This window comes from Nannobrachium achirus, assembly GCF_963921795.1.
Source record: "Nannobrachium achirus genome assembly, chromosome: 21".
NCBI lineage: Eukaryota > Metazoa > Chordata > Actinopteri > Myctophiformes > Myctophidae > Nannobrachium > Nannobrachium achirus.
Window position 1 is genome coordinate 31,352,872 of NC_137828.1, and position 14,217 is coordinate 31,367,088.

The window sequence follows — 14,217 nt, forward strand, 5'->3', positions numbered from 1 at the left end:
TAGGTCTGCGGTAAGATGCAACTATCCCAGAGGAACCTGTATCTCATCCCCTCAATGCAGTCATGGGAATAAGTACAAGGACAAAATATCACGGCTGAAAATGAGTTTCAGACCAGTTTCCAAGTTTTCATTTGCTCTTTCGCACACAGTTTATGCTCACGCGTTATCAGACGTGGAGAAAATCCAAATGGAACAAATTGAAATTCAGTCTACTTCGGCTTTGAAATATACATTTGAGACTGTGTGTGTGTGTGTGTGTGTGTGTGTGTGTGTGTGTGTGTGTGTGTGTGTGTGTGTGTGTGTGTGTGTGTGTGTGTGTGTTTGAATGACTTAGCCTTTATTGTCTCCAAGGAGAAATTTGTCTTGTCCAATTTTATTCCATCCACCCCCCCCCAGATAATATATAGACAGATAGAAAGACTAGATGTGACCATTTACTATGCAAAATCAGGCAAGCAGTTTCTATTGTATTTATACAGTAAGTTCAGTTATCGGTAACACTAGCATATGTGAATAATATGAGAATATGAATATGAGTTAGAGAATTTTAATCAGCAATACCAATATTGTCAGGGCTTTCCATGATATACATTACAGTAACACCCCCTGTAATAGTTGAAATGAGAATGCTGGACACCATACCATAACCTTTCGATAAAATAATTGCATTTGCTTTGAATATTGCTGTGGGCACATATTTGAATTTAACTGTTGTCTTGTTATGAAATCACGACCACTTGTGGTGGATTATGCGATTCCCCCTTTAATAATCCCATCATGGTGGTGAGTGTCCTCTCTTGTTGCTGTGGGAAAATGATGGTATCATTCTCCCAGCAGCAAAACAAAGGCTATCTGTCAGAGGACAGAGGGTGAGGAGGCACAGTCCAGCACTATAAAAGCTATATAAATCTATGCTTGCACTAAATCCCTACTGTGTACTGCATATTGTTGTTATTCACACGCATTTCATACCATTCATTAGAAGTTCTATACGAGCATGTTAATGCATTGACTCCCCATGGAAATATCCCTGCGATGGATGTTAACAAAAGCAAAACTGGTCAAGCGTTGAAAGCAATCTGTTCTATACTGCTGATGCACCGGCTCTGAAGACAAAGCGGCGATCAAGAACAACATTAATGCGCGGGCAAACCTCTATCACCTTACATAAAAAGGGACAACCCTTTTCTGAGCTCCCGATAGAATAATTCTCTCAGGCACATTCTCTATGGGGTAAAGCCCTTAATGTGTGCAGACATAGGTAAACAGCGCAGGTAAATCTCATTGCTGTCTAATACGGCGTAATGGAGAGAGCCAGGCTCTCAGCCTGACAGCCAAGAATCCACCACTGCAATGGGCTAATGAAACAAACAGCCCCAAGCGAGCCGTTATCACTACAGAGGCAGGGAATGGAGCAAAACGACGCACTAACAACGACAAAGCTAATTTCCTGTGCAACTCCTTGGGCGGAAAAAACTGTATAACCTAACCTGCGTGTAGTTCAGCAGAACCTGCAGGAGATTGTGCATCCAAACTGGAAAGGACACATTGGCCCTCATTTATGAAATGAACGTAGGACAGAAAACTTCATGTGATGCTTGTAATTACTAGCACCAGCAGAGAGCACAAGTACTGCGTTCGGTTGCGTATGTATGTAGGTAGGTATGTCGGACGGACGGACGGTGTCTGTGTGTATTTAAGCCTGTAGCTCAATCAGGGACCAGCATTTCTGGTGGCAACGTCATCAAACAGCCAATGAGGGACCAGCATTCCTGGTGATGCCAGTGGTGATCACCAGGGGTGATGCCAGGGGTGATGCCAGGGGTGATCACCAGGGGTGATGCCAGGGGTGATGCCAGGGGTGATGCCAGGGGTGAGCGCACCTCATGGCACAAGTAGGCCATAGATGGCCTCGACAGAGTGCAGTTCTAGTTTATCAGCCCTGTCGTCAATTTAATTGGAGTGTAGCCTACATCAGATCTAACAAAGGTTAGCCTCCCCTTGCGGCAACTCGGCAAGTACTGCACATTAGAGGGTAACACAGGTCAAAAAAATGGGAGCAGAGCCGAAATGGAACCGAGGACATTGGGACCGAACCGAATGGCCCAGAGAAAAATACAGATTATCTAGTCCCGGGCCGAAATGGATCCGAGATTGATTGGATCCGATCCGAAACAGAGTTAAATTGGATCTGAACCTAAAATGGAACCGGGGAAAATGGACCCGATCTGGTCGGGTCTTTGGCCCGAACTGTGTCCGATGCTATATAATGCTTATTTTTCACCATTACTTTTTAGACTAGCCTAGACACTAGACATGAGCGCAGCAGCAGCGCACCTCGGCCGCTGCTCCGAGAGGCGAGAGCTATTGCGGAGGGTTAGATTTTCAGCTCAGTCCCCAGCTCAACAATCACCGTGACATCCACAACAAACACAAACCTGTCCACGACTCCACAGCTCGCATCACAAAACCTTCCTCCTCCTGCTCGGCTGCCCCACTAGAGTAATCACAGACTGAGAAGAGACTACTTGTGTTGTAGTTAGACAGAAGAGTTTAGCCAGAATGTCCAGAAACATGCTCCACATAAATTACGTTCCAACCTGCATCTTCCAGGTGGCCTTTGTTTGCGTTTCACCTCGCAAATAAATAAATCCATGATTTTCACTTCAGCAGCAGTGCAACACTTCAGATTGGCTGCGCTGAACGGGACAGGAGCGAGAACGATAATATGGATTTGGGAGCATAATTACAATGCATGTCTCATTAAAAACAATATATATTTTAAAGTTGAAGGGTAAATACACAGTATATTTTTAAATCTCAGGTCCTCTCGGATCCTTGCAGGTAAATGTAGTTCGGAATGCCCCGAACGGACCCGAGGCAATTAGACCCTACCCTACCCTGACCCGAGGGACAAGTGAATATTTAGACCCGAACGGCTTGGTTCGGGGGGTCTCGGGTAATCAGGTCTTAGAAGACCTGTGCTACCCTGGCCTCTACTGCACATAGCACATGTATGGATGTACACACAATCACACTCCATACATGTAACCCCAGCCACATCAGAACAACTCCGTGACCCACCCCCTCCCTCCCAGAGCATCAGTAGTAGGACAGCGTGCAGGCCTAACAAACTGCCACAGGGTGCGGCGGAGGCAGGCAGGGACACTGACTGATCTGCGGGTATAAATTGGCTTGGGGAGGGGGGTTAGCGTTTGGGAGCAGTCCCAATGGAGGTAAATAACCATCCTGCTGGATGGTAAGTTAAGTTCCACTGGGCGATAAGGCCTGATTGTGAGGGCGCACGCCGTCTGATAAGCTGCTGAACATTGTGTGCTGCACAAACACACAGCTCCTCTCTCATGAGGGAGGGAGGGGGAGGGGGGTAGGGATGGGACGATAAGCGATATTATCGTTTATCGTGATCAAAAACACTCACGATAATTGTATTGTGGAGATTTAATTTATCGTAATATTGTCCTCCGTCATGCACTGGGATCAATTCACCTTTTATTTGCCAAGCTGCATATCCGGTATCACTTAAACCCTGGTACTTATAATATACTCGATACAGACTTTTTTCCCACTCTCTATCAAATGTCTTTTGCGACACATTGTGAGCTTGTAGATCGGCTATTTTTTGGCAAATGTTCTGCCCCAGGATAATGGATTTGTATCGCGATATCGTAAATCGCGATTTCTTTTGTCACAATAATCGTGATATGAAATGTTCATATCGTACCATCCCTAGTGGCAGCAAAATAACTAGGAAAATAAGGGACGGGAGGAGGAGGAGGAAGAGAAGGAGAAAAAGCAGAGAGAGAGAGAGAGAGAGAGAGAGAGAGAGAGAGAGAGAGAGAGAGGTACAATGAGAAACAGGGGAGGAGGGGGTGGTGTGTTGTTGACCAAACTCTTCCCTGATGCGAGAGATGTGTCTGGGATAAAACTCACTCAATCTTTTCCATCTCGCTGAAACACAGGGGCCAGGTGAGAGAGAACATTTCCGGCAGAGCGCAAACAAGTACGTGTCACTCCCTCTGACACAAGACACTAGCCCAGTGTGCCTCTTTCAAACTAGATAAGAGTGTGTGTGTGTGTGTGTGTGTGTGTGTGTGTGTGTGTGTGTGTGTGTGTGTGTGTGTGTGTGTGTGTGTGTGTGTGTGTAAACACCGTCAGTGGTGTAAAGTAACAATGTACATTTACTCAAAGAGTAGTTCACCCCCAAAATTTTCTATTGATTACTCATGCCACGGAGACTTGAGTTCAATAATATTTTTTTGTATTTGTCACAATCCTAAGACAAAAAATATATATATGGTAAATGTACCCGTATTTATTCCGGGTGCATTTGGGTCCCCATCCAGAATCAATAGGGGGAAATTCATTGTTATCAAATTATTGTCTTAGGAATGCGACAAAAAACTAAAAATATTACTGAACTCAAGTCTCCATGGCGTGAGTAATCAATAGAAAGTACTGTACTTAAAGGGGCACTCCACCACTTTTCAACCTATGTTCATATAATTGGTCCTCACTCAAAAATACCTTTGCTCTTTTTTTTTTTTTTTTTCTCAGAGGAGGGCTGTGGGCAGGTCAGAAACCCATCGTCTTGTGACATCATCGATTGCCAATCCAGCTTATAGAAACTGCAGGCTTTCTATTCCTGAAAAGTTGCAATTAATTTTGAAAATGATGATGTCACAAGACGATGGATTCTGAACTTCCCACAGCTCTCCTAGGAGACTTGGACTGATTAGAAAAAAATGTTGATATTTTATCATGAACATTAGTGAGGACAGGTTGAAAAGTGGTGAACTACTCCTTTAACTCATCTGGTGCCGATCCCGAACTAGTTCGGCTTTATTTCAATCCAATACAATCTTTTTTTTATTAATTCACTTACCCCGAGCTGCTTGTAGAGTCGTGGGTGGTCCTGGCTCGCTAGCCGCTAGCCAGCTAGCCGTTCTACTCTGTCCGACGATATATTCCATTAAAAATGGTTTAAAATACATTTTTGAGCTCCCCAATGTTCACCCGATGTTCGGCGCCGCTTCCGATGAGTACACGAGTGTGCCGATCCCGAAGTAGTTTGGCTTTATTTAATTAAATGAATAAAATGATAAGAGGCCTTCTGAAGCCTGGCTTGATTTTTGTAGCTACTAGCCGAAAGCTAACAACGTCCCGGCCGGCCGTAATTTGCGAACGCAATCGCCAATCTCCGCCTAATCCAATGAAAGACCGCATCTTTAAAGGCTTATATCTCTTTTTTGTGTTTTAGGAAAGCGGCGCGAGGTTTATTTACGGCGAAATCGCCCAAAAATGATCTTTTAGATGACAAAATGGGAATAGCCATTCTGTTAGCATCTTCATCCGGGACATTTCCATGCCGTGCATGAACGTGAGGACGTCAGGTCCTGGAAGCTGAAGTCCTGGAAGCTAAAGCGCTCGCCTATGAGAGATGCGCTGGCATTCTTTGGCCCCTAGAGGGCGCTGGCGCTCAAAGAGTTAAGTACAATTTTGAGGTATATGTACTTTACTTGAGTATTTCAATTTCCAATACTTTTACTTCGACACCACACCACTACATCTTGGATCAAAACATTGTACTTTTACTCCACTACATTTATTTGAAAACTTTAGTTACTAGTAACTTTGTAGAAGTTGATTATTATTACAAACATTAACTACTTCAGCCCTATATATATTTTAACCATTTGAAAAAAGCCAATCTACAAGCTTGTGAGCTTGTAGATCTGCTATTTTCAAAAAAATATTTATACATTTGAAAACTTGAAATATTCTGCACAAAGAGTGCTTTTACTTTTGGTACTTTAAGTACATTTTGATGCCAATACTTTTGTACTTTTACTCAAGCACATTTTGAATTCTTTTACTTGTAACAGAATATTTTTAATTTGCAGTAAAAAATGTGAGTACTTTTTCCACCAGTGTCCACCGTGGACAAGCCAGTCCTGCATGTTTTAAGCAGAAGATGCGTGACAGCTACAGTATGGAAGATTGAGCACAAGAGTTGAGTTCAAGCCGGGAGAAGACACTCAGGAGAGCAGGCTGCTACAGCAGGGTGCAAGTAATGAGAATAAGCATTAGAGCAAAACATTAGGGAAAATATAACGAGCATTTATTTTGTTTATTTTATTTTTTTATATTTTTGGCGTCTTGTGTGATTTATGGGGGAGTCGTCGGCAAGCTCATTACAGTATGCCCTTTACTAGAGATCATGGGAAACCACCGGGAAGCACACTGCAGGGGGGTTTCTCTACTACTCTCACTCTTTTGTTATTTTTCTTCAACTGTTTTGGCCACCTATCCGTGTGATCTGCTGTGAATCTGAACGGTCGATGGCACCTTGTTGTGCACAAGCGTCAGAGTAAATCAGACGGAATAACTCTCCACAGAAGAAGCCCGCAGTCCTCAGAGAGCTTGGACCAAAACAAAAGCACAGAGCATAGTCGTATTACTGCTTTGCTTTGGAGTTGATCGCTATAGGAATTGAGAGTTGAGTTGAGAAATGAGAATATGGTATCTACTATCTAGTCAAGTGTGTGATGGGCAATGTCTCGTTTATCTAGGCTTGTAGTAGTTAGGGAAAGTTACAGTAGCCAAGTCTTTGACCAATCTGGGAACTAAATGCTTACCAATAGCTTTCTTCACAAACCCCCCACCACCCCACTGCTACCAACAGGCATTGGCCGGGTTTCCCAAAGCGATTTTAGCCCTTCGTAGCTCACGCATGGTCGTAGAGACTAAGCCCCGACCATAATGTTCCCGGGTTTACATGGGTTCGGGCAGTCGGGCAGAGCGACTTATTTAGCCAACAACTACACCAACTACACCAACATTCAGATTTCACAAACAAAGTGCTTAATAAAGTCTCACTCCTGTCTAAAATACGGTATGGCATTCTATAATTACCCGTATCCTCCGTGTTCTTTAATAAGAACCTTTTTTATCTGAACGTTTTCTGTGTTTCCTTGTATTTCCCGGCGTTCCACAAGCGCACCAACCGCGATCTATGGACACTGAGATGTGGGCGTGGCCTTGAAAAAATTTTCAAGGCAATTTTTTTTTGAGATTTTCTTTTTTTTTTTTTTGCCAGATCATTTCTCAGTTGGTAGGCGGTCGCCTCGTTCGCCTACCGCTGCCTACGCCCCTGCCATCCGCCACTGACTTCAGTGCGGTGGAGAGCTACCTTTAGAGGATTCAAATCGTTAAATGAGGCATGCTAGGTAATAAGTACAAGCAAAATGTGTTATATAGCCAATTGGATGCATACCTGCATTGTCTCTAACACAACCTTTTTTACTAACTAATAAAAGTACAAAAACAGCAAAAAAATAAATGCATAAACTGTTATTCAGAAACTAACATACATTGATTGAGGAATTAAACATATTTGACACACTGCTTGTCACTGTTAAGCCTGGTCCTGGAGAAAGAAAATACTTAAATACACCCTACTGGATCTCTGGTTTACTCTCCCTTGGACTTAACTCTTAGCAAAACAACCGCAGCTCCAGAAAAATAGCACCAACCGAACCACTTAGCCTCTCCTTGTGTGTACAGTATGCAGTTTCTACTGTTTGACCAGATTCCCTGTTGTCAGTTGTTGAATTGAGTGTGTTTGTCTGCGAGTCTGTCAAAAATATAGCCTAAATGGAAATAATGACAAGTGATTATCCTGCTCACTCTTCCAAGCTGGAGAATGTCACTGACTTTGTGTAAGAAAATGTTCGTTTTTTGAGATCAAGGAATGCAAACTGAACACAAAGAGACTCTTTTATCATTTAAATGTCAGTGCCTGTGGTACATTTCTTTGTAGAAAGAGTGAAACTGCTAGAATACATTGCAGCAGCCCCGGTGGTGGGTCTGACAGAGGAGAGGGTTGATCCCTTCGGTTCAATTTTCAATTTTGCAGTTTGAACCCATCTGCGTTCAATCTCATGGAACTTTCGTCCTGGATGATAGGGCCATATATCCAAGCCCAGCTATAATCTCAAATGCCATTAGACTCATTTCAATTGAAAAACACTCCAGTTAGACCTTGGTGGGGTCTATACAGTAAGTAACTTAGATCGATCAAAGTCTCATCTAGATTATGGTTGCATTAGTCATCGGCCAGTATGGAAAGCCGTGCCACTGCTGGTAATGGATGTACGGCTGCATGGCATGATGGGATGCAGGGTGAATGCTGACCCTGCATTCAACTGCATAGCCGTTTCCATTAGATTGCTGAGATATTCGACCTCTACTTGACAATGGTTCATTTTACTCTGGAGTATGGTACAGTACTATATGGCAAAAATTGCATATTAATTTAGAGTCGTTTGTAGGGCTGATTAATTTCCCACAATGATAACACGAGCGGTTGTTAAATGTACTGAATGTGAGTATTGTAGAATACAAAGTAGGATCTGATTAATAAATAGGGTTCAATATGCTTGCAGGCATTCTTTTTTAAATAGCAGATTTACAAGCTCACAACACTTTACAATGTGACACATTGTATTGTTATGTAACAGCATACTGTATAGGGCTTGTGTTTGTTTGTTTTTTTACAAATCGAGCCCTGACCATAAAACTCAAATTTAGAACATTACTTTTCAGCCAGATTTAGGCTGTATACAAAGCCAACAGAAAAGCTCTCCATACTCACTCACACATAGGCCTTAGCTTAGACAGTATGTCGTATAAACCCAACCCCAGACCACAAAACAGATTTCCATTGCAGCATCTCCCGAGGCAGTTGAAAGTTAAGGGGGCCAAATAAGTTCTGTATTCACTTTATCAGTCACAGTATTTTATCAAAACAACAGTACTCAGCAATCCTCAGATCAACATATCACACAGACTCCAAGTACAGTAGCATCTGCCTCAGTGGCTGGCCTTGGCTCTTCAAGCAGCCAATGATCAGAGAGTGAGGGGCAAGGGGAAACCAAGGGGGGTGGGGGTTTGGGGGCTGACTTACAGCCTTTATTTGCCCCAACGACAGCTTGCTGTGTTGGAAAACCACTTAATCTCCCAGTCCAGGGGGTCTGAAGGTCATGGCGCCCTACACCGACCTGGAGAGCAATGTATGTATCTAAAGACTGTGGCTTTCCTTTTACACAAGCGCAGACACACTGTACAGTACACTAGTGATGGGTCGTTCACAAGCTAGTTCATTGCTGTGAACATGAACAAACTCGTTCACTTCCTTAAACCCCCCCCCCCCCCCCCCTTCCCCTCCCCCGGTACACTGGACGGGTGGGTGGGCTGTACGCGTGACGTAATAAAAACGCTCCCGCGATAGTGTTTTTTGCGCTACTGAACGGTAAACGTGAACAAATGTTTTGATTGGATCGTTGCCGTGAACATGAACAAAATCGTTCCTTCACTGTGAACTGTTTTGAACTGTTTTGCCTGCATCACTACTGTACACACAGTCACACACAATGCTCGCAGGCACACAGGCATGCAAATTCATACATGCATTAACAGCTGCCTGTACTGATCCATAAAATATTCTCCCTCATACTACACCCCAGATTATTGCACTCATACGCACACTGCATTGCACTTCTTATTTCATAATATCACATACTCAGCATTGTGATGCATATTTTATACTATTACATTTATACTCAGCCTTTATTTGCTGTGGGTCTGGGGAGTGATAAAAGGACAGAGGGTTATAGGCGGCATCAGCCATGGGCTGATAACTGGCTAGCGGACCAATCAAGTGCCACTGTGTAGTTAACGGTCACCGTGAGTGACCTGACTACTAAGTCATCATGTCAAACGTGAACTAAAATTGGCCACTAAACGTGGTTACTGCGGATGGTTTGTATTGGTCCAATTCATTGCTGGGGATTATTCCGTTTATCCAGGTGCAAAGGGACCAAATCAGAAAACAGGGATGTAGAGGTTTAATATGTTTTTTATGTTACTGTTTTCCCCTATCTTTTCCTTTCAGGTTTTTACCCTAGCATCCCTGTTCTGGGGGAGAACTTTCGCTCACTCACCGCAATGCGACACGTTGTGAGCTTGTAGAACTGCTCTTTTAGGCAAAGATATTTAGTGTAACCCATGGGAATGCGGTCAACTAGGTATAGAGCCTATGTGGCTAGGTATAGTCAACCTATTGGGGTGCAGCATGACATATAAATATGGGCATTTTGCCCCGACAAAGATCCCAGTAGGATCGAAATGTCATGATTAATCTTTTGTGGCACGGAGCAAGGGCGCTGACGATATTGATGCAGTTTCTGATACTTGCACCTATGCAATGTGCGTGTATACTCTCATTCATCCATCTATGTGTATATATATAATTCCCAAACATACTGTACATTGGTACATTGATACTGTGCAGTTGTAGGCCTGAGGTCTAATGTCATAACTATAATTCTGAATCTAGGCTACATGGCCATTGGCAACAGAAAGGAGGGGCTTCTTGTCATAAGTTGTATTAGAGGCTATGTCCACAGTTTTCAGCGGTGGAGGCATTTATATACCCCGTAATTGCCGGACTATAAGCCGCGGCTTTTTTCCCATGTTTTGAACCCTGCGGCTTATACAAAGGTGCGGCTTATATAGAGATTTTTACAGCTAACGGCCAGTTAGTTAGTTTTACAATGGTCTTTAACAAGGATTTATATATAGATTTATGCAGCTAACGGCTACCAGGGGCGCTCTAGCGGGAAGCAGGAAGGACACCTGCGGCTTATAGTCAGGTGCGGCTTATATATGTAAACATTTGATTTTTTTTCTAAATTTAGCTGGTGCGGCTTATATTCAGGTGCGGCTTATAGTCCAGCAATTACGGTACTGGCTCTCTCCAAAGCGCTTCACATGACATGTGCATTACATTACACCCATTCACACACACATTCAGGTTCAGTGTCCTGCTCAAGGGCACAATAACCCAGGAGGAGCCAGGGATCAAACCTTGAACATCCAGATTCCCAAACGGTCACTAAACTTCCTGAGAAAGAGGAGCTCCTAATAGCGGGTCTTTACCAACAGATTGCAGGGAAGAACAGCGCTGGCAGCTCAAGAAATGCTTCTGAGGACACAGACCCTTACAGAACCTTTCTCGCCAACGGTGTGCTCAATAATACACATATTCTTAAGCCTGTTAGAGAATACAGAGACTATGAAGCATGTACATATTGTCTAGAGCAGGGGTGGGCAACTTTGATGATGGAAAGGGCCACTATATTTTCACATTCACTCCAGAGGGCCACAATGCATATACAGTCAAAAATAGAAAAAATAGCAGATCTATGCTTTGCTATTTTTGAATTGGAATCCGGAATAAGTAAAGTTTTAGCTATTTTTTAATTGGAATTCTGAAAAGTAACAATTTCATTTAATTTCAAATGCATTTATATATTCTTATGTTAACTATCGCTAAGTCATTAAGCTGCTAATATTGACAGAAGTAATTAAAGCCAGTCATGTTTGCATGGTTGGAAATGGAATTGTAACAGCTGAAATCAATACTATACCAGTATTCCAATATTATACTGCGGGCCACATTAAGTGAAGGTGGGGCTCCCGGGGCACCAGTTGCCCATGTATGGTCTAGACTAGAGAAATCAGGGCCAGTATGTAGGCTTGATGGTTTGGGGAGCTGTGACACATAGGAGGCAGAGGCTGCAGCAGATAGGCGGGTAATTACTGGCCCCAATGCAAGATCCGGGCATCAGTCACAAAACTAAGGTGAGTCATGAATGCAGCTGACCAGATGGAATCTGTGCAGTTTATTGAGCATCTTCAATGGTCTACCAAGATCTATGCATTCTTTTGCCCTTTTTTTATTGGATTGATGCCATTAAGAAAATGTTGTACACTGTTCCAATTACAAAATACCATCATCAATCATCCTTTATCACCATCTTTACAGCTGCCTTAATTTAAAGTAATTCAGTGAATACAGTGGCTCTGCTCTTCATTTTGTCAATCATTTTACTCCTATCCCTACACAGAGCATGCAAAGCACCTTGCAAAAACAACCTGGGACGGTGGTTTAAAGACTGCTGTGCGATGCAAACATTGGCATTAGATTAGAAGGCATATTGTATAATACTGTACGTAAATCTTTTAACACCGATGGTGTAGCGTAACCACATTGCGGTCCTATATATTCTTCGGTTTTAACTCAACTCTGGTGCTTGTACATCGCACTCCCGTCGACAACACAGCTGTCAGATACAAATCAAATGAATGTTCTACAGTTCCGTGTGGCTCCTTGGAGTGCCTCTGAATATGTGATGACTCAGGCCGATGCGAGATTCCTGACTGTACTGTAACTGCCTTCTCATTCACTGGCTGCTCTACTACTACATGAAGCTCTTGAAGGGGTATTTGCAGAAACCAGAAGGGGCGTCAGTTCTCATAAAAAGGTTTTATCTCTTTAATCCCAAGATGGGTGGGAAAACAGAGAAGAGCCGGTGTCTCGCTTGCATCGCTGATTACTGGCGCCTTTGTTAGTCGTTTCTCCATGCACCTTTCATTCATCAGAGGGCTATGTGAGTAGGTTAGCATGCTTAGCAGTGCAGCTGCATACTGTATGTGGGCCACTTTTATCCATGTTAATTACAGTACAGTATGTAAATGATATGCCAATATGTCTTATCAAGATGTACAGTAAGACAGTTTATTTTTTTCCTCTAAGCAAATTTCCCATTAGGAAAAAATGTTAACAATATTCCATTAGCACTTCATAGCAAAACGTGTGGGCAATGCTTTTATCTAGTTTGAAATGTCACCCCTTATATCAAACTCTTTTAATTAATTTAGAGCTTGACATTTTTTTCTTCTCTATAAAAACATAGGCATGGGCTTCACTATAGATATAAATCACTCTGTGCACTCTTCACCTCAGCAGCTCCATTGTCATTAGTCAGTATGGCAATAACTCTACTCCAGAAAGGAAGACACCAGTCCATTAAAAGCATACTGGTGGGAGGCCTTATAGTTTGTCATAAGGTCATAAATCAACAATGACATGCAATTTAACTTAAAAGGACTCAGCTGTAGCTTCCGCCATACATAGGCCATTTTCCCATTAATGGCTTTATTCAATTTCACTTTTTTTTCACATGATCTCTGAAATTACACATATAATTTGAGTCAGTGTTGGCTAAACCTCATTGCACTGTAAATCATGGATTCATGAATGAATTTAGTTTGTAAGTCAATCATTTCTCCAGGGATTATCAGCTAAACTATACCAATAATTTATCAGCTAAACAATACCATTAAAACTTTTTTCTAAATGTAAAATTAAAATTTACCAAGAAAATAAACATGCAATAATGTTTAGTGTGTTAAATTACCTATCTCAAGTTGTAGAACTCTGCAAGTTGATTTCCAAAACCAAACAAACAACGGTAGACTATGCTTTGGAAAATGGTCGTTATTAATACATTTAAGTACATTGTACCATGAGTCATACATTATGACTCATAATCAATGGGATAAACATGCCAGATCACTCTTATGGCCCTTTACCATCTAAACCCTAGATATACTTCGTTGACCAGGGTCCCCAGGGGTATGTACTTGGCCCCCTCCTTTTTTTCCCCCTCTACGCCAAATCTGTTCGCCGAAAATGTTCAATTGGCTATTTATTCACCTCGTCTCAACAAACATTCACCTATTATGACATGCCCAGAATAGAGATGCTAGTTTGTGTGTTTAACAACCCATTTAGGCCTGAACACATTATGACGCAATATTTTATGCTTTAAATATTGAAAAATAGCAGATATACAAGCTCACAGCGCGGCACCGAGTGCCGCGCTGCGAGCTTGTACATCTGCTATTTTTTAAAAATCGTGAAAATTTGAATTTTGACCCGATTCTATAAGTGTATTTTGAATCCTTCTAAGATTTTTGGAAAAAAACTATGTTCCTATGTCAGCAATCTGGCCAGCCATCGTCAAAGAAAAGGTCCTTTTCACTTAACTGGAGCTCAGTTAGTCTGTTCTTGAGAGACTACCATGTCAGTGGTGCTCAAACCTTTTCATGTGAAGGACCCCCAAAATTATATGTATTTGGCCACGGACCCCCATTTCAAAATATCTAGTTCCAGGGACCACCCAGAAGCAAAATTTGAGTTACAAACGTTCGCTTTGAAAATACATATATTCAAAGATTTGCACACATTTTCACAACTTTTTCAAAAATAGCAGATCTACAAGCTCGCAG

At 42.4% G+C, this 14,217-nt stretch overlaps 1 protein-coding gene across 1 annotated transcript in view; it reads right to left on the reverse strand.

Moving 5' to 3' along the window:
* neto1l (neuropilin (NRP) and tolloid (TLL)-like 1, like) overlaps window positions 1-14,217 on the reverse strand; it is a gene marked incomplete at both ends in the record, with an annotated part of 121,707 nt that overhangs the window by 102,190 nt on the left and 5,300 nt on the right. The gene's annotated exons all lie outside the window — the stretch shown is intronic.